The 18720-nt window shown below is 30.8% G+C and overlaps 1 protein-coding gene across 5 annotated transcripts in view; it reads right to left on the bottom strand.

Moving 5' to 3' along the window:
- Ankrd17 (ankyrin repeat domain 17) overlaps nucleotides 1-18720 on the bottom strand; it is a 149463-nt gene that overhangs the window by 91631 nt on the left and 39112 nt on the right. The window lies entirely within an intron of this gene.

Below are 18720 nucleotides of genomic sequence, written 5' to 3'. Positions count from 1 at the left end.
AAAAAAAGAAAACTGATAGACTAGAAGAAAATATTATGAATTACATTGCATATATTGTTAAGAGAACTATAAAATTTTAAAATTTCAGTAAGAAAAGAATAAACTGACAGAATTTTGGAGAAATACAAAGATGCTAAACTTCACTGGGAATCAAGTTAAAACAAACTGAAATAAAGTATCATTTTTCATCATTGACAAATAATATCTAATGTTTTGGAGGAAAGTTTGGTAGAAACTAAAAATCAACACAAATGCATTTTTTCTTTCTAGAAATTAAGTCTACAAAAATATTTTGTCACGTAAGTAAAGAAATACATACATAGAAAACTAAATAATCAATAGCTACCTGAATAAAGTAAATAAACATATGAAGTCCTGTCCCTCAATTATCTAATGCACCTGCTATACTCATTCTGTCCCATCATACTTCATGTCTTTAGCCTGAATTATCTTCATGAACTCACTGATAATGAGTTTCCTCCAATTTGTGTATCTTTCTTACACTGAATAGAAGAGACCCTATTTTGCTTTTTTGATTTATTCCTTGCACCTAGAATACAGCATCGAAGAAAATGAGAAAAAGTGAAAACTATCAAAAATTATCAAATATTAAGTACTTAAAATAATCACCAGATAAATATATGAATACTGATTTAGAAAGATCTCTCCATATATTAGGTGGAAAAAACAAGCTGCAGCAAAAACAGAGTATATACCTATTTGAGTTAAAAAGCAAAACAAAACATGCATGTGCAAGAATGTACACAAAATTTCCAGAGTAATAAACCCAAGTTATTAACAGTGGTAATCAAAGAAGAAAATCAACAAGGGAATTTTATCTTTTAACATTTTACATTATTTACCTTAAAAAAAAAAAAAAAGATGAACCTCTTGTATTCTACAGTGTGACTTTAAGCAAATAATCAAGGGGTCAAATTTCTTAAAAGACTATTAAAAAAAATCAATAATCACCTAACCATTTCCATACATCCAACAAAAATTTCAAGAGAGCCATCAATTTGCATTATTTTGAAATATATGCTATTTTGAATATAACTTGCTGGGATAGGTAACTCAATTGTAATTATGCATATGCCACCTAATTATTTTTAAGCTCAATAAAAAGTCTTGACATCAAAATACCCACTGATAATACTCAGTTAAACCGCTTTTTTTCAAAAATTAAAAATTGATTTTACTTTGCATTCTTTTTCCTTCTCAGTACTTTTTTGAAAGTATTACTTAAGTATCATTTAGAATAAAGTTGACTTTTTTATTGGTTGTACAAATCTGTGAATTTTAATAAATAGTTAAGTAATCATCATTAGAATTATGATGAACTGTATTTCAAACTTCAAATTTGTCTTGTCCCTTTGCAGGCTATCATCTAGGTCTTCCCTTTGTCCACAAAAATCATGATTTGTTTCCTGTTACTTGCATTTTATCTTTTTCAGAATGAGATAGAATAATACACATTTTGAGTGTACTTTCTTTCTCAAAAACACAATGTTCTGAGATTCATCTATGTTGTTGCATTCATTAATTCATTTCTTTTTATGGCTGAATGGTACTCCATCATATGGATGTACCACAATTTGTTTAGGTTATTTACCAGTTAATGAATTTTGAGCACAATGCTTCCTATAGGCATGTTTTCATTTCCTTTCTCTTGAAAAAATACATAAGAAAAAGACAGGTCATATGGACAAGTGTATGTTTATATTTATAAGAAACTGCTCGAATTTTCTAAATTAGAGTATCATTTTTCATATACATCTGTAATGAATGAAACTTCTAGCTGCTTTAAACTCTAATATTTGGTATTTTCTGTACCCCACTCCCTTCTTTTCCACACCCCTCTAATATCTTAGGATAAAATTATACTAAAATAACATTATGGTTTTACTCTGCATTTTCCTAATGAATGGTGTTGAACAACTTTTCCTGTGTTTATTTGCCATCAGTACATCTTCTTTGATAAAGTGTCTGTTAAAACCTGTTCATTTGTTGGATTGCTTTTTCACTACTGAGTTGTTCAAATTCTTAATATATTTTCGATACAAACCCTTTATTAGACATATAGTTTCTCCAAGCTGGTGGCTTGTGTTTTCATCTTCTCAGTATCTTCTTAGGAACAAGTTTTTAATTTTAACAAAGTTCACATTAATAATTTTTTTTTAGGTTTGTGTTCTTTATCTCTATGTAATACTCTAACCTAATACAAGATCATAAAGATTTTCTCATGTTTTCTTCTAAAAGTTTTATTGTTTTGTCTTTTACATCTATGTTTACAATTTGTTTTAGGTTAATTTTTACACACAGGGCAAGGTTAAGGTTAATTCCTTTCTGTAAAAAGATACTTACAAACATTTCAATACCATTTGATAAGAAAATGACATTTTCTTTATTGAAATGCCTTGGCATCTTTGTCAAGTCAACTGACCAGGTATTATGGATCTTCTTTAGTGTTCAATTAACATATGCATCTATCCTTTCATCAATAACACACTGCCTTGATTAGTGTATCTTTATAGTCTGTCTTGGTTAATAAAGCTTCGTTTCCAGCAAGTCTTGAAATTCTCCAAAATAGTCCTTATTTTTCAAAATTGTTTTGAATATTCTGGGGTCTTTTCTACATAAGAGAAAGCCTATTAATTTCAAGCTCCCCCACTTCACATATAAGACTGGTGGGATTTTCATTGGAATTATGATCAATGTACAGGCCATCTGGGGAGAATAGACATCTTCAGAGGTACTGAATTTTCCAATCTGTGAATACACTGTATTTTTTCATTTTTAGGCCATCTTTGAGTTCTCTCATGACTGTTTAGTTTCCTACATGTAAACTAAGTGTGTAATTTATTAGGCTTATCCTTAACTATTTCATTTTCTGATGTTATTTTAACTGGTAGTTTTAAAATTTCATTTTCTAAATGTTCATTTCTAATATATAGAAATATAGGACTTTGCTAAAATTCTCTAATTCTAGGAGCTTTCTAATAGATTCCATCAGATTCTTTATGTAGACAATCATGTTTTCCATAAAAAAGATACTTTGTTTCTTTCTAATCTTTTGTTTCCTTTTTTTTTTTTTAATTTTAATTTTGACTTAACTGACTAAATAAGTATGATGGTGGCTATGGGTTTTCCATAAATGCCCCTTATCAAGTAGGAAGTTCTCTTATATTCATAGCTGAGAATTATTTTATCAGTGGATGTGAATTGTCAAATTATTTTTCTATATCGATTGAGATTATGAAATCCTTTATTTCCCGTGTTGATACAGTGAATGATACTGAATGAGCAGTAAATATTCAACCAAGTTTCTATTCCTAGGATACAAAGCATTCAGTCACAAGGTATTATCATATTTACATATTGCTAGGTAGTTTGCTAATATTTTACTAGGATTCAGTATCTATGTTTATGATATATATTGGTCTATAATTTTCTTTTAATATCTTTGTTTAATTATGGTATGAAGATAATGCTGATTTCAAGTAAGGGGATGTCAACTCTCAATGTCTTATTTTCCAGAACAGTTTGTGTAGAACTGGTATTATTTCTTCCTTTAATGTTTCATATAATTTGTGGATGATGTCATCTGAACTTAAAGTTATCTTTTGCTGAAGAATTTTAATTAGAAACACATTTTCTAAAGATTATATTATTCAGAGTATTCATTCTGTAAGGAGATTTGGTAGTTTTTTCTTGCAATTTGCCCATTTCATCCAAGTGAACCTTTTTTACACAAAATTATTCTCTTATTAGCTTTTTAATGTATATATATGTACAGGATTTGAAGTAAGATCATTTTTTTCACAGCTGATTGTGACAATCTGTATCTTTTCTATTAATCTGATTAGAACCCTATCAGTTTTAATCATTCTTTCAAAGAACCAACACATAGAGGTTTTTTCCCCTTTGTTGTTTTGTTCTTAGCATTATTGATTCTGTTTTTATCTTTATTATTTCTTTCATTCTGTCTGCTTTGATTTAATTTCCCTTCTTTTCTGTTTTTTTTTTTTTTTTTTTTTTGGGGGGGGCAGTAACTGGGCTTTAGCCCAGGGGCATTTTACCACTGAGCTACCATCCCCTAACCTTTTTATTATTTACTTTGAGATATGGTGGTCTTGCTAAGTTTCTTATGGCCTAAACTGCTGAGGGTAATCTCAAACTTGCAATCCTGCCTCAGCCTCCAAAATCACTGTGATTACAGGCATGTAATACCATGACTGGTCATGTTTTGGTTATTTGCTTATTTTTATTTTCATGTGGAACTCTAGATCACTGATTTTAAAACTTTCCTATTTTCTAATATGTATTTAATATTATAAATTTCACTCTATGCATAGCATGAATGATATACAAAAAAATTTGACATATTTCATTCAATCCAAAATATTATCTAATTTCCTGCATGGCTTCCTCTTTGACACATGTTTTACTTCTAAGTAATTTCCAAATATTTGGAGATTCCCAAATTATCTTTCTCTTTTTATTTTTATTCCATTATGGTCAGAGAACATACAATCTTTTAACTGAAGTCAACATACCCTGGAAATTTTGTTTAGAACAAATAATTACTTTTATCATAGGAATTTTAAATGAAGTTCATGGAAAGATAATTGACAAAAAAGTATACTGTGGTCAATTTTATGTTATGTACACTGCAATACAATTTAAAAAAAGCAAAAACTAGGAAAAAAATCATCCTTAAAGATTTTTCCTATTCAATAACTATCAAATTTGAGAAAGAGGTTTAAAAGTTAAAAGAAAGTTATTGCCAGTATTTCTTTTAAATTCAATAGAAAAAAACAAATGCACCATTCTAAGAATCCTAAAACATTTAAAGGTAGAAAGGTTCTTGAAGGTCATATACTGAAAATGCCTATCCTCACAATTATCTCTTGAACATGTATATTTTTTCTAACTCTGAAGTGCTATATTTAAATGTCTTACACTTCATTTCTATCATTTGCTATATCTATTAAATCTGAACTTTGAACTGCATCCAGAAACCTAAATGTTTTCTCTTTCACTCAGTCTATCTGCTCTCTTCTGGGTCATTTCTTTCCTGTCTAGTTCACAGTTAAGTGTGCCCATAACTCAAGAGTATTCTCTGGATAGCTCCCTCAAACTGTAACTTCATAAGCTACTATTCTTCGGTTAACTAATTTAAATATTGACATGTCCTCTATATCACCTTGGACCCTTTTGTTTGTTAAATTATATACTGGGGTGATTTCATCCTTAGAAGTTTTAACCATCAGTACTACATCAATAACTTGAAATATTTCTCTCTCCCCAGTCTCAGCTGAGGTTAAGTTCTGTTATTAACTAAACAGTTATCTTCTCCTGGATATATTATAGATACTTCAATTAAGCATATCTCCAACCTTTCTGTACCCTCTTCCTCAACGCCAACAAAAGAGAGCTCTTCTTCCTCCGGTATTTTTTCTCAGAGGAAACAACAGACTTTTGCCTTTATTATTTTCATTTCCTCAATGACTCCACTAACCAGAGGTAATACTCCACAGGGTACAGCAACAACAGGGGATTTCTAATAGGTTATCGTTAGACAAATGAATTACAGAACTGTTTATTATATAAATATACACACAATCACATGCATACATACATACACAGATATTACCTAAAACTTGAGCTCAAATAGCTAAAAGTCAGATTTAATAAGTATTCTAATTGTTTGAAATATAAATCAGATCTTATAATTATTGTTAAAAACTGTCTAATGACTCCTATTTCACATCGATAAAAAGCCAAAGTCTTTACAATGTCCCCAAATAGCCAGAATTATTATCTTTTTGGTCATTTATGTAGTCCAAGCACCAAGAACAGTACAGGTGCTCTTAATTGTTAAAATAACTTTGAATGTTTGGATGAGATCCAACAAAATGAATATCCTTGGCATATCAAACAATGGTAAACAGAAGTAGCACAGAACACTAGCTTCTTACTGATGTTCTATTTGTTCATTTAAAAATCAAATGTGTATACATGTACCATATTTAATAAATTTCAGTATTTATCCAAACGGACCAGTGCTATCAATTATAACTAGTATTTCTTTTTACTCATCAATTTTGCTTTATATGATTCTAAAGAGAATATCAAAAAGAAGGTATATTTTGTGTCATGCAACAAAAATAAACTATAATTATTTTTACTTGGAATTTCCATTATATTCTAAAATTTAAAAAATTGGGAAAAATAGTGAACTTCTTTTTAGGCAAGGCTTTTGAACATTTGTATTAGCATCAATCTAGATGAAATTCAAGAAAGAACTTCTAAGTTTAAAGTAAAATGTATACTGCATAGAAATTAGTTCCTAAAAAGCTGAATATACACAAAGATGCCAAATACCATATACAACCAAATGTAAATCAATGTTCCTCCCTTACCACCAAAAAACTCACAAGGTGACTGTTTGCTTCTTTGTATGAAAACGACACAGTAGTCCAAAACCATTCAAGTCTGGTACATAGTTAATATTAAAAATCACTTGCAATATTTTTTAAGGCAAAGAAATGTATCAAGATTAAAACTTTATTCCTGAAGATATGGTTGTCAATTCTAAGTGCTGAGTATCATTAAACAAGTCTTTTAAAGAGAACTTGAAAAATTACCCCCTAAATGACTCTGTTATGAAGAATAGATAGTTATATATAAGGGGAAAAATGAAAACCACAAGTGTCTTAATGCCTACTTTTTTAAGAGTAGTCATTTTTGACTTGAGATACAAGCATTATACAAACTATGAAAGAGATTCCTTACAAAAATCTTAAATGAGGGGGAAGATGAGCTCTGGAAAATTGTGCCAGATGACATGAAAACTTTAAGACATTATGATAAAGGTACATATAAAAATCTGTATAAAATTATTTCACAAAATGTTAGACTGGTTAACAATTACTTTATAAAATAAGTAGACACTTAAGTAATTCCTCTATATTCTAAAATTTATATTTAAGTAGCAATGACACTGGTCTCCTTGCTTAAAAACTGGCCTCATGAACAATTTCACAGGGCTGGAATATTAAGACTTGCATAACTTAGTTGTTTGTTGTTTATTGGTTATTTTTTGGCATGGCCAAAAAGGTCTGCAAACTAAACAATTCCTGGAAACTGAGCAAGGTATCCTAAATAACTCTTATTTTGAAATAATTTTATTAGACATACATGGATTCACAATCACAAAAACCCATGCCCATGAAGAAGAAGAAGAAAAAAAAAAAACTCTCATTATCTTAACTGGCCCTGTTTTGGTTTCTCCAATGATGTTTCATGTTCTAATCTACTACTTTTGTTATGTGCTGTCAGAGAAGCAGCAGCCAGCATACAAAGTTTGAGTCACACCGAGTATTTACACAAAAATTTTGCCTTCATGCTAAAACAGGACTATTTTGTAACTGACTTAAATAAATATAACACTGAAATATCTCAACTTACAAAGATTAAAAATTAATTATCATTTGCACTATTAAAAAGATCTTCCTGGGTGATCCAGTACACATTGTTTAGCTAAATTATTTGGACATAGGTCTCAATGATGAGAAAAGTTACTTCTGACTGGTAGAGCCTATCTTTACTGATCTTCGTTTACCCCACAGCACTTCATACATCATATGTCATAAATAAAATGTTATTTAAAATTAACATAAGTACCACTTTTCATTTCCATGATTAAAATATGTGAAAAAAATTAATACATTCAATTTTCACAAAGAGGTCAATAAGTATTCTCCAATTAACTCCAATGTCTGTCTGAATCAACTGACTTGTTTCAACTTAAGCTGGTGCTTAAGCCAACAACTCCCAATCACTCTAAACTGAAAAGCTCTGAAATTGTTCTCATACCTTGTAGGTACAAATACCTCTTAACTATGAGAAAGATACTGGTGATAGAAGATGGAAATGCAAGTTACTACACAAATACCATTCAAGTCTTAGTTATCACTAGCCATATAGTGAATACTGTTTACATTATGGAAATTCAGGTTTACATGTTACTTACTCATCAATATAAACCATCATGATATAATGCAATAAACATACTCTGATTAAGCTTCACATTTTGTAAAACAGCACACTAAAAATAACAAGTTTAAGGGGGAAAATAGGACTGAGGATACCTAAGCAATTCTGTATTCAGAACATTAAAACAAATAGCAATAAAAATACTAGCACAACTGAAAAGTTATTAAATTTCCACAAATAAAATACTATATTAAACCTATGTCATGATTTTTAAAAGAAAAGAGAATCCTATAAGAAGCACTTCACAAGAAAACACACTGAGTAAAGGTGAAGAAATTAAGGTAAAAGACATTGCATTAAATATAGTCAATGGCTTGGTATATTCAACCATGACAGTATATTGTATAATTCACCCACTATTATTTGATAGTATAAAATTAAAAATATTGGCAACTATTATGTACAAACTAATGTTTATTCAGATTTTGACCACCATCATCATATACTAGAACTGTCCCAAGAATACTAAAATATATGGTCACTCATCTACCTGCTAATAGTATATGAGGTTTACATTATAGAAACATTCAATGCAACAGAACACCTATACTAATATATCACTGATTTTCATCCATTACCTAATGACAAAGTATCAATTACTATTTAATTAGCAATAAAAAATTTATATCTGTACACTGAAACACTTAAATTACCCAAACTGTTTAGTTTCTCAATGCAAATAAAAATCATGTTTGGTACACTGCAAATGTATAAGACACAAAGTAGTCAATAGCTGTCAACTCAGTGTTTCACTGATAAAAAAATTATTTAAGGATAGGTCTAATTGATAAAAATCTTAAGAATCCCCAAGAAATTTGATTAAGTTGCCAATATGGTATGCTACAAAATGTCTTTGAAACACACATATGCAAAAAATACAAGTTTGATTTTCAACCAAAACTCCTATTTTTGTCAAAGAAAAAAGAACTTGAATGCTGACAGTCACATGAACCAACACTAACCCACAGAACTCCGTACAAACTAGCATCAGAAAGAAAAAAATTTTAAAGATAATTTCAGTATATTACAACTTCACTCAAAGTCACAAAGCAGATTAAATCAAATTATAAATATTCCTTTCACTGCACATCTGGCTTGCACACACATCCCAACAAAATCATGTCATCCTTTTCCACCAAATTGATACTCAAATACATTCTTCATGAATTCTACACTAAATTAGATGAGTACAAGCAAAAAAAATTTACTAATGTCAAGAATTGTGGAAGTGAGGTATACTGTTAAGGAATATGATCTAAAACTTTATATAAAAAGATACCTCAAAATGTTCAAGATCAAAACTTAAAAAAAAAAATTTCTCTTGCCTGAAAATAAATTTGAAAACTGGTTGTAGTATTCTCAATTTCTAAAAATTTTCCATTCAATTTCCAACTCATCTCATCTAGTGATCACTCTAAATTATGCCTCAAGATGATGACAAGACTCAGAAATCATGTTACAGCCAAAGACGTTATCTCCATGTTTGTCCTGGGTCTTTATCACATGGTTAGTAATACCTGATACTACAGAGGTTGCTAAAAAATCTAGTCTGGTTCTTTATGTGTGTGCACGTGCACACACATGTGCTGTATGCAGAGGTACAACAAAGGGCATAAGAGTAGAAGACAAGAAAAGCAGAAGACAAAAGTAAAAAAGAAAGAAAAAGTCAATTAGGAAGTCATAAAAGAAAAGGCAAGCTTCAGAGCATTTCTTTTCTTCATTAATTTCCTGGTTAAAAAAAAAAAAAAAAGGAATTCTTAACTCAGGAAAACACTTTCAATTTCCCACTACCTTATATAAAATATTCCCATTAATTCTGTCTTCTCTCAATCCCCTTCAAAATATCAACTACAGAGGCAGACCAACAGTATACAGTTAGACAAGAAAGTAAAAAATACACTTTTAGCTCCAAAAAAAATAATTCTAAGGTGATAGGGTAGACCAGGATAGAGAAGAAGGGTTGTTGTTCATAAAGAACGTAGTAATGACAAACTTAAGTAGAGAGCTAAGTGCTCAGAAGATCTTTGTGAATTCCATTTGGAGAAAACTGTAATTGTAAAGTTATCTACCTTTAAAAAACTTTCTGAAAACCAGATGAAGACTGGAAAAAAATACTGCAGTATGATTTAAAATAGAAAAAATAAAAGATAAAAATATATTTGGCATGCAGATTTAAAGTGGTACTTCCATTAGATATCTAAGGACCCAGAAAAATATAAACAATACAAGCAAAAAAACAAATATTTTTACATAATATGATTATAATACATTAAAATGTACATATCTGCATAATGGACTGAAAGAAAAATATATCAAAATTTAACAATGTTCATCTTTTATACTTGAGATTTTAATTTTCTTTGAACCTTTCTATATAGATTTTTCCAAGTTTTCCATAATATTTTCTAATTAATAAAGTTTTCCATCCAATACATACCTAAAGAGCTAACTCTATGATGATTGCTATTAATAATACCTGAAACAGTTTATTTTAAATTGGTTGGAGCAATTTTTTTTTAAATTTTTCACTCAATACATTAAGCTCCCCAAAGATGTGTGAAGAAACAAAAGTACCTTAGATGATGCTATACAGGTATGGTACATTACCAATAGTTAACACTGGCAGGTCACTATGGCAAGTAGCATCTGCAATGGCACTGCACTGACATATCTATTAAGTATACTCTGCATGCACACAAAATGAATTGACTTTACAAGGAAACAGAAGAGATTTAGAAAGACTTAAGACATAGCACTCGATTAGCCAATAAAGATATTTCATTGCAATTTTGCCAGAGAACAGTGGGTTTGTGACAACTGTCTCCACAAGTCAATAGTTTAAATAAAGTAACTATGTATTTGTAGTCACAACAGACTTAACTGGTATCCAAGTAGACATCCCATCTCTTTCAGACAATGGACAACAGGCAAAACAGGGGCGTGACCACTGACAATAAAAAATAAGTGAGATCTGCCGCTTCCCCACTTTCTGTGAATCCAGCAGTATTTACCAAACACAGGGCAGGGAGAGGGAACCAAAGTATTACTTAGCTCAGGAGACAAACATTAGAGTTTGGAAAAGCTGAGGCAGCTATAACTTGGGGCAGAAAATCATGAAGAACAGACTGAAAAAAGAACTACTGGGGAGCTGTAAGCTAAACAAGTACAGGAGGTTCCACAAGGTTACTTGGGAAATAAGAAGATCAAACTAAGCAAAAAAAAAAAAAGGAGTAATTTCACTAAACACCTGAGTTATTTGGTAGAGAGCCCAAAAAAGGCCAACCAAAGGAGCAGGGTCACTCACAGACTACAAGAAAAATGTTCTAACAAAGCTTCAAAGCAAGCCTCAAAAGGATGAAGCTAATTCTTGAATAAGCCAATCATCAGTTAAAAATAAAGAGGACAATAAAATTCTAACAACACTGTAATATCACAATGTCTAACATCAAATAAAAATTATTAGATTAAAAAAACCAAGAAAATATGTCCCATAACCAAGGGGGAGAAAAACTAAGGGGAAACAGACCTTGCAATGATAGATATTAAATGATAAATTAGCAAACAAGGGCTTGAGAACAGTCCTTTAGGTGTGCTCAAAGATTTAAAGAAAATAAGAACATAAGGTGGAGAGAAATGAAATTTGTGAAACTGAAGGATCAAATAGAATTTCTAGAGCTGAAAAACAATATTTGAAATACAAATTCACTAAATGGCCTGTAACAGGTAATTAGATGATGCAGAAGAAAAGACCAGTATAATTTCAAGATAGCAATGAAAGTTATTCAAATTTAAGCACACAGAGAAAAAGGTCAAAATAAAAAAGCAGAGGCAACATTATCTTTGGGGCAGTATCAAATGATATGATAGCACGTAACTGGGATTCTGGGAAGCACAGGTGCAAGGATAGAAAAAATATTTTAATAGTCTGAAAACTCTCTAAATTTGACAGAAAATAAGCTTACAAATTCATTAAGTCTGACAAACTTCAAGAAGGATAAAGACAAAGAAAAATACACAATAAAATTACATCATACTGGAACTATATAAAGACAACAATAAGGAAAAAAGATCAGAGGAAAAATGACATTATATACAGACGTTCTCTCATCAGAAAGACTGGAAACCAGAAGACAAAGGAAACACTCTTTAAAGTGCTAAAGGAAAAAAAAATCTTCAAATGAAAAATACAATATGTAATAAAAATATGCAAAAATCAAAGAGAAATACATTTTTAGACAAAATCTAAATTTGTTCCAACAAATATACATTACTAAAAAAAGAAACTTTAAAAGGAAATTTTCAAAAAGTAGATAGAAAATGATATCTGATGAAACTGGATCCAGTGAAAGTGAAGAGTACAGAAATTATATAAACATGCACGTCTTTTAACTTTTCTTTGTGTAAGAAAATAAATCATTACAATCTATTCAGGAGATTGACAACACACATAGAAGTTAAATGCATGATAATTAGAACAGACACATAAGGAAAGAAATGAAAGAAAAAGTGGTATAATATTCTTAACATTATATGGGAAATGATATATTATCCAAAGGCAATGTAAACTAACACATACATACTGCAAGCAAGAGAACCACCACAAATAAAATAAAGAGAATAAGCCTATGAAGATATAAAATGGAATACTAAAAATATCTACAAAAGACTCATAATAATCAAACAAATCTTTAGCAGAAAAGAACAAAGCTGGAAGAATCATACCACCTCATTTCAAAATATATTACAAACATACAATAATCAAAATAATTTGGTATTAACATAAAAACAGGGTCATACCAGCATAAAAACACAGAACACTCTGGAAGAGAATAGTTACCTACTTTTCAGTCGACTGATTTTCAACAAGGAACCCAAGAACATTTAACAGTGAAAGGACAGATATTCATATTTATAAGAATGATATTAGATATTAGATATTCATATTTATAAGAATGAAATTATATCCTTGTCTCACATGACATCCAAAAAATGACTCAAAATGTTTATTTAAGACTTAAACATAAGATCTGGAGTTGTTAAACTACCTGAAGAAAAAACAGGGAAAACATTCTATTACAGTGGTCAAGCAATGATTTACTGGATATGACCCAAAAAGCACAGGGAAAAAAATAAAAAATAAACAAATGAGAGTACTTCAAACTAAAACGTTTCTTGCAAGCAAACCATCAATGCAGTGAGAACACAACCTACAGAATGGGAAGAAACACTCCCAAACTATATATCTACAAGGGGTCAATATCTAAAATAAGAACATAAGAACCCAATTCAATAGCAAGAAAACAATTCAATTTAAAAATGGTGAAAGGACCTGAATAAACATTTCTCCAAAGCAAGCATACAAATGGCCAACAGGCATAAGAAAAAGTGTTCAATATCACCAATTTTCAGAGAAATGTGAATTAAAAACACAATAAGATATCATATCCTACAACGATTAGGCTAGTTGATAACAAAAAGACAGAAGACACTAAGTGTTGGCAACAATGTAGAGAAAGGGAAACCCTGATACACCTTTGGTGGAAACATAAATTAGCACAGCCATTAAGAAGAACAGTATAGAAGTTCTTGAAAAAAAACTAAAAGAATTAATACATGATTCAGAAATCCCACATCTGGGTATCTGAGGCAAATAATATCAGTACTTCACAAAGATAACTGCAATTGCAAGCTCACTGAAGCATTTTTCGCAAAACCCAAGATGTAGGAATCAATCTATAAGTATCCACTGATGGATGAATTAGCAAGAAAAGGTGTATATATATACAAAATGAAATACTATTAACCTTTTAAAAGAAGGAAATCTTGTCCTTTGAGGCAACATGGATGAATCTGGAGGATATCATACTAAGGGAAACAAGACAAGCACAGAGAAACAAATACACTTATTTGAGGAACCCTCCCCCCAAAAAACATATTAAGTTAATAGAAGCACAATGGGAGCAATGGAGGAGGTGTCAAAATTTCTGTTAGACAAGAATTAAGTTGAAGAGATGTATTTACAACATGATTATAGCTAATAACAATATATTGTATACTTGAAAACTGCTGAAAGTAGATTTTGTATGTTCTCCTCACAAATAGGTTGTATGTAAAGCAATGGACAGGTCAATTAGCTTGATTTAGTCATCATGCTGTACAACATAAACATGTACAATTTTTATCTGTCAATTAAAATTTTAAACACTGAATAAGGTAATATAAGAAAATGCATGACCAAAGAAAAATGAATAACAAATGGGACAAATAGAAAACAATTACCCAGCTTAGGAAACTGAGGCAGGAGGATACTTCAAAGCCAGCCCAGGTAACTTAGTGAGGCACTAAGCAATTAAGCGAGACCCTGTCTCTAAATATATATAAAAAAAAAAAAAAAAAAAAAGAGGAAGCTGGGGATGTGGCTCAGTGGTTGAGTACCTTCCCTGGTTCAATCCTCAGTACCAAAAAAAAAAAAAAAAAAGATCTGAGCGACTTACAATCTCAGTTCTCCCAAAGCTGGTATATACATAGAATCATCACAAAGTACAGGACAGGTGGCACATGCCTATAATCCCAGCAGCCCGGGAGGCTGAAGCAGGAGGATCTCAAGTTCAAAGCCAACTTCAGCAACAGTGAAGCGCTAAGCAACTCAGTGAGACCCCATCTCTAAATAAGATACAAAATAGGGCTGGGGATGTGGCTAAGTGGTTGAGTGCCCCTGAGTTCAATCACCCATACCTTAAAAAAAAAAAAAAAAAAAAAAAAGGCACAGGGCACAATATCCAAAAGTAATTGGCATTACAGTTTAACTTTCAACTACATCCTAGTTAAGAAAAGCAGAATGAATCAGAGGAAATCACAAGGGATGTTAGAAAACTTTCAGAACTACATACTAATAAAAATACAACATATCAAAATGTGTGGTATAGCCAGGTATGATGGGACAGGCCTGCAATCCCAGAGACCAGGGAGGCTGAGCCAGGAGGATTTCAAGTTCAAAGCCATCCTCAGCAATTTAGCAAGGGTCTAAGAAACTTAGCAAAATCCAGTCTCAAAATAAAAAAATAAAAAGGGTTGGGGATGTGGCTCAATGGTTAAATGCACCTAAGTTCAATCCCCAGTACCAAAAAATAAGCAAACAAACAAAAAACTTGTGATATAGACCTAAAGTAATCCACAAAGGGAACTTTATAGTCTATTAACATAGCTTGTAGGCAAGAAAGGTTAAAAATAATAATATGGGCTTCCACATAAAGAAGTTAGAAAAACAAAAACAAATCTAAAGTAAAGGAGGAGAAAGAAAATAAGCAGAAACAATACAATAGAAAATGAACAAAACAGAAAAATAAATGAAAAACAACTGATTTATAGAAGAAGAAAAAGTACAAATTGTCAGAATCAGGAAAGAAAAAGATTATACCATCACTAAAAGAGATATAGCACTATTATGACTAACTCTGTGTTAACTAACTGAACCACTTAGATTGAAACAGATTCTTTGTAAGGCATGACTTATCAAAACTGATAAGAGTCAGACCCAGTGGCATACACCTGTAATTTCAGGTACTCTGGAGGCTTAAGGCAAGGAGGACTGCAAGTTCCTCAGCAACTTGGTGAGACCCTGTCTCAAAAATTAAAAAAAAATAAAGCTGGGCACGGTAGCATAAACCTGCAATCCCAGTGGCTTGGGAGGCTGAGACAGGAGGGCTGGAGATGTAGCTCAGGGGTAAAATGACCTAGGTTAAATTCTCAGAATGAATGAAAATAAAAATAAATAAAATTTATTTTTCATAAAGCTCAACAGTAGAGTATACGTGGGTTCAATCATCGATACAATCAAAAAAAAAAAAAAAAAACCACTGGCAGAAAATTCCTGTGTGTACTAAAGACTGAACTTTTAATTAAAACCTTCCACAAAATTCTAGGTCTCACTAGTGAATTTAAAAAAAAAAAAAAAAAACATAAATTTTCAGAAAGGAGGCAAAAAAGGATATACACCCCATTATTCTATAATAGTAACATTTCTCTGATACAAGAAGTGCTCATGGGTATTATTACAAGAAAATTAAAGAAAAATAATGCCTTGTGAAGAATAATAATCCTTTATAAGGTACCAGTAAATCAAATTCAATCAAATACAAAAGTCATCTATCACAATGATAAACACCAGTGGTATTTATCCCAAGAATACAAAGTTGGTTTCAAATCCAAAATCAATTTAATATAATTCACACAATAACAGAATAAAGGAGGCAAATGTCAGGATTGATCTTGAAAGATGCAGATAAAAGCACCAGACAAAACTCAATGCTCTTTAAGGATAAAAACTCACAGTAAACTAAGAATTAAAGGGAATATCCCCAACCAAGTAAGAGAATCAAGAAAAAACAACAGATAATCTCATATTTAATGGTTAAAGACTATACTTTTCCTGCTAAGATCAGGAAGAAAAAAAAGATACCACAGTCAACAATTTTATTTTAAACTTTACTAGTAGACTACCTAGGGCAATAAGTTTAAAAAAAAAAAAAAAAAAAGCAATCAAAATAGAGATGACCAGGAGGGTAAAAACTGACTTTATTTGTATATATGGTCAGATACATGGAAAATCCTAAGATATAATAAACAAAGAAACAACAAAAATCAAGAGTAGAACTAAGTGAATTTAGTAAGCCTACAGAATACAAGGTCAATATACAAATACTTCTTATACACAGCAACAAACTGCAAAATAAAAAGAATTAGCACTTTCAATATCAAAAACATAAAACACTCAGGGATAAATTTAGAAAAGTATCTGCAAGACCCAAACAATGAAGACTATGTAACAATGCTGAAAGAAAGAAAATGTAAATAGTTGTGTGTGCATGTGCGCAGACATACACAGTTGAATTTATCATGTTCACTCTAAGGACCAAAATTAGGTGGGATATTCAAAACACATTTCTAAGTATGAGGCCAAGAAGTCAACCGTTTGCGGTCTAGACTCTGCTCCAGATGCTCTCAATTTTTACCTTGAAACAATCCAGACCATCAGAAAATTGAGTGCTTAAATTTTTTTTAAGCCAAATTGTATTTTAAAACAATATGAAGCTTTTAAAAACAATATGAAGTTTTTTGTTTATTTTAGGAATGTTGAAAAGTTTTCTACAACTGCATAAAGTAACTCCTTTATAGGACCCGAAGAGAAATTTTTTTTTTTTTATAGACTCAAGCTTTAGGGATTATGAGTCCTCCAAATCACCTAGCATATGTATGAAGCTATGGACTACACAAACCTCAAAACTCAGTTTCCCAATTTCACTTTGGTTGCCAGTTAACTAGATCTATGTATATTGTATATGTTTTTCTATATTCTACTCTTGCCCCTGGTCTTAATTTACTAATTTTGTCATCATATTTTTACTTTTTATAGAATATGTATTTATGAGCTACATTATTCTTTTAGGGTATATTAAGTATATTTTATAAAAATATATAAATAATCTTTATAATTTAAAGAGAACCAAGTTTCCTATATTTAAAAATTTATCATTTAATCATGATAAATTTTATAAAAAATTTTAAATGTATGTGGTCTCATTACTTCCTCAGCATGGAAAAGGATGAGGCATAATGCATATCAAAGGGACAGAAAATGGGGTGGGATGTAAGTAGGACTTAGAATAATGATGATGGTGAAGAGGTTAACAGGTAGAACAGCAACAGAATATTAGGTAAAATAAAATGCAAACAGTTTAGACTAAGTCTTGTAAAAATAAAGTTGGGTGGTTAGAATGAAGTCAAATAATATATAGCCCAGATGCCAAACTGAGCTTGAATTTGACTCTTAAATGTGATATAACATAGTAAAACAAGTTCTTAAGGTTTTAAAAAAATATAAGATACATATCATCATCTCAAACTTTTTGTTTAGAAAAGTCACTGAAGACACAATTTAATAACTAGATGAGGTTTCAGAGAAACTATATGGTACAAACTAATTTTTGAGATTTAAACACAGTCAAGCCCCATGGGGCACTCCTGTAATCCCAGAATCTCTGAGGCTAAAGGAAGACTGGGAGTTCAAAGCCAGCGTCAGGAATGTATTGAGGCCCAAAGCAACTCAGTAAGACCCTGAGATTTAAAAATACAGCAATTAAAAAAAAAACTTCTTTGAAACAATAGACAAGAAGCTTATAATCTTTAAAAATCTCAACCAATGGATCACCTGGATTGATTTACATTAATATTAATGACTTTTAGTTCTACATCATCATTTCATATATTCATCTAACCAAAGCAAAGAACAATTCAAAGATAATCCCAAGGAAAAAAGATAAGATGTATTCACTATACAAGAATAACTTAAGTTAAAATGAAAAACAAATATTGACCATGTTCAAAATATGATCCTAGGTCACTATAGTCATCAAGAATAAAGCTATAAACAGAAAATCAGAGTATATTACTATAAACTCAACACAATGAAAGCCCATTGGTCTGGAAGTACTTAAAATTAATGCCAACATAATTCGCATTCCCATTTACTCAACTTTCTAAAATAAATATTCTTCAGTAATTCATAATATGAATTCTTCACAAAATATAAAATGATGATCTGTCAAAATGGTTTTCCAATGACAAATGATGGATTTCACACTAATATTTTAGACACAGAAT

This window comes from Sciurus carolinensis, chromosome 10 (assembly GCF_902686445.1).
Source record: "Sciurus carolinensis chromosome 10, mSciCar1.2, whole genome shotgun sequence".
NCBI lineage: Eukaryota > Metazoa > Chordata > Mammalia > Rodentia > Sciuridae > Sciurus > Sciurus carolinensis.
Note: the sequence above shows the minus strand (reverse complement) of the source record. Positions and strands in the feature narration are given on the sequence as shown.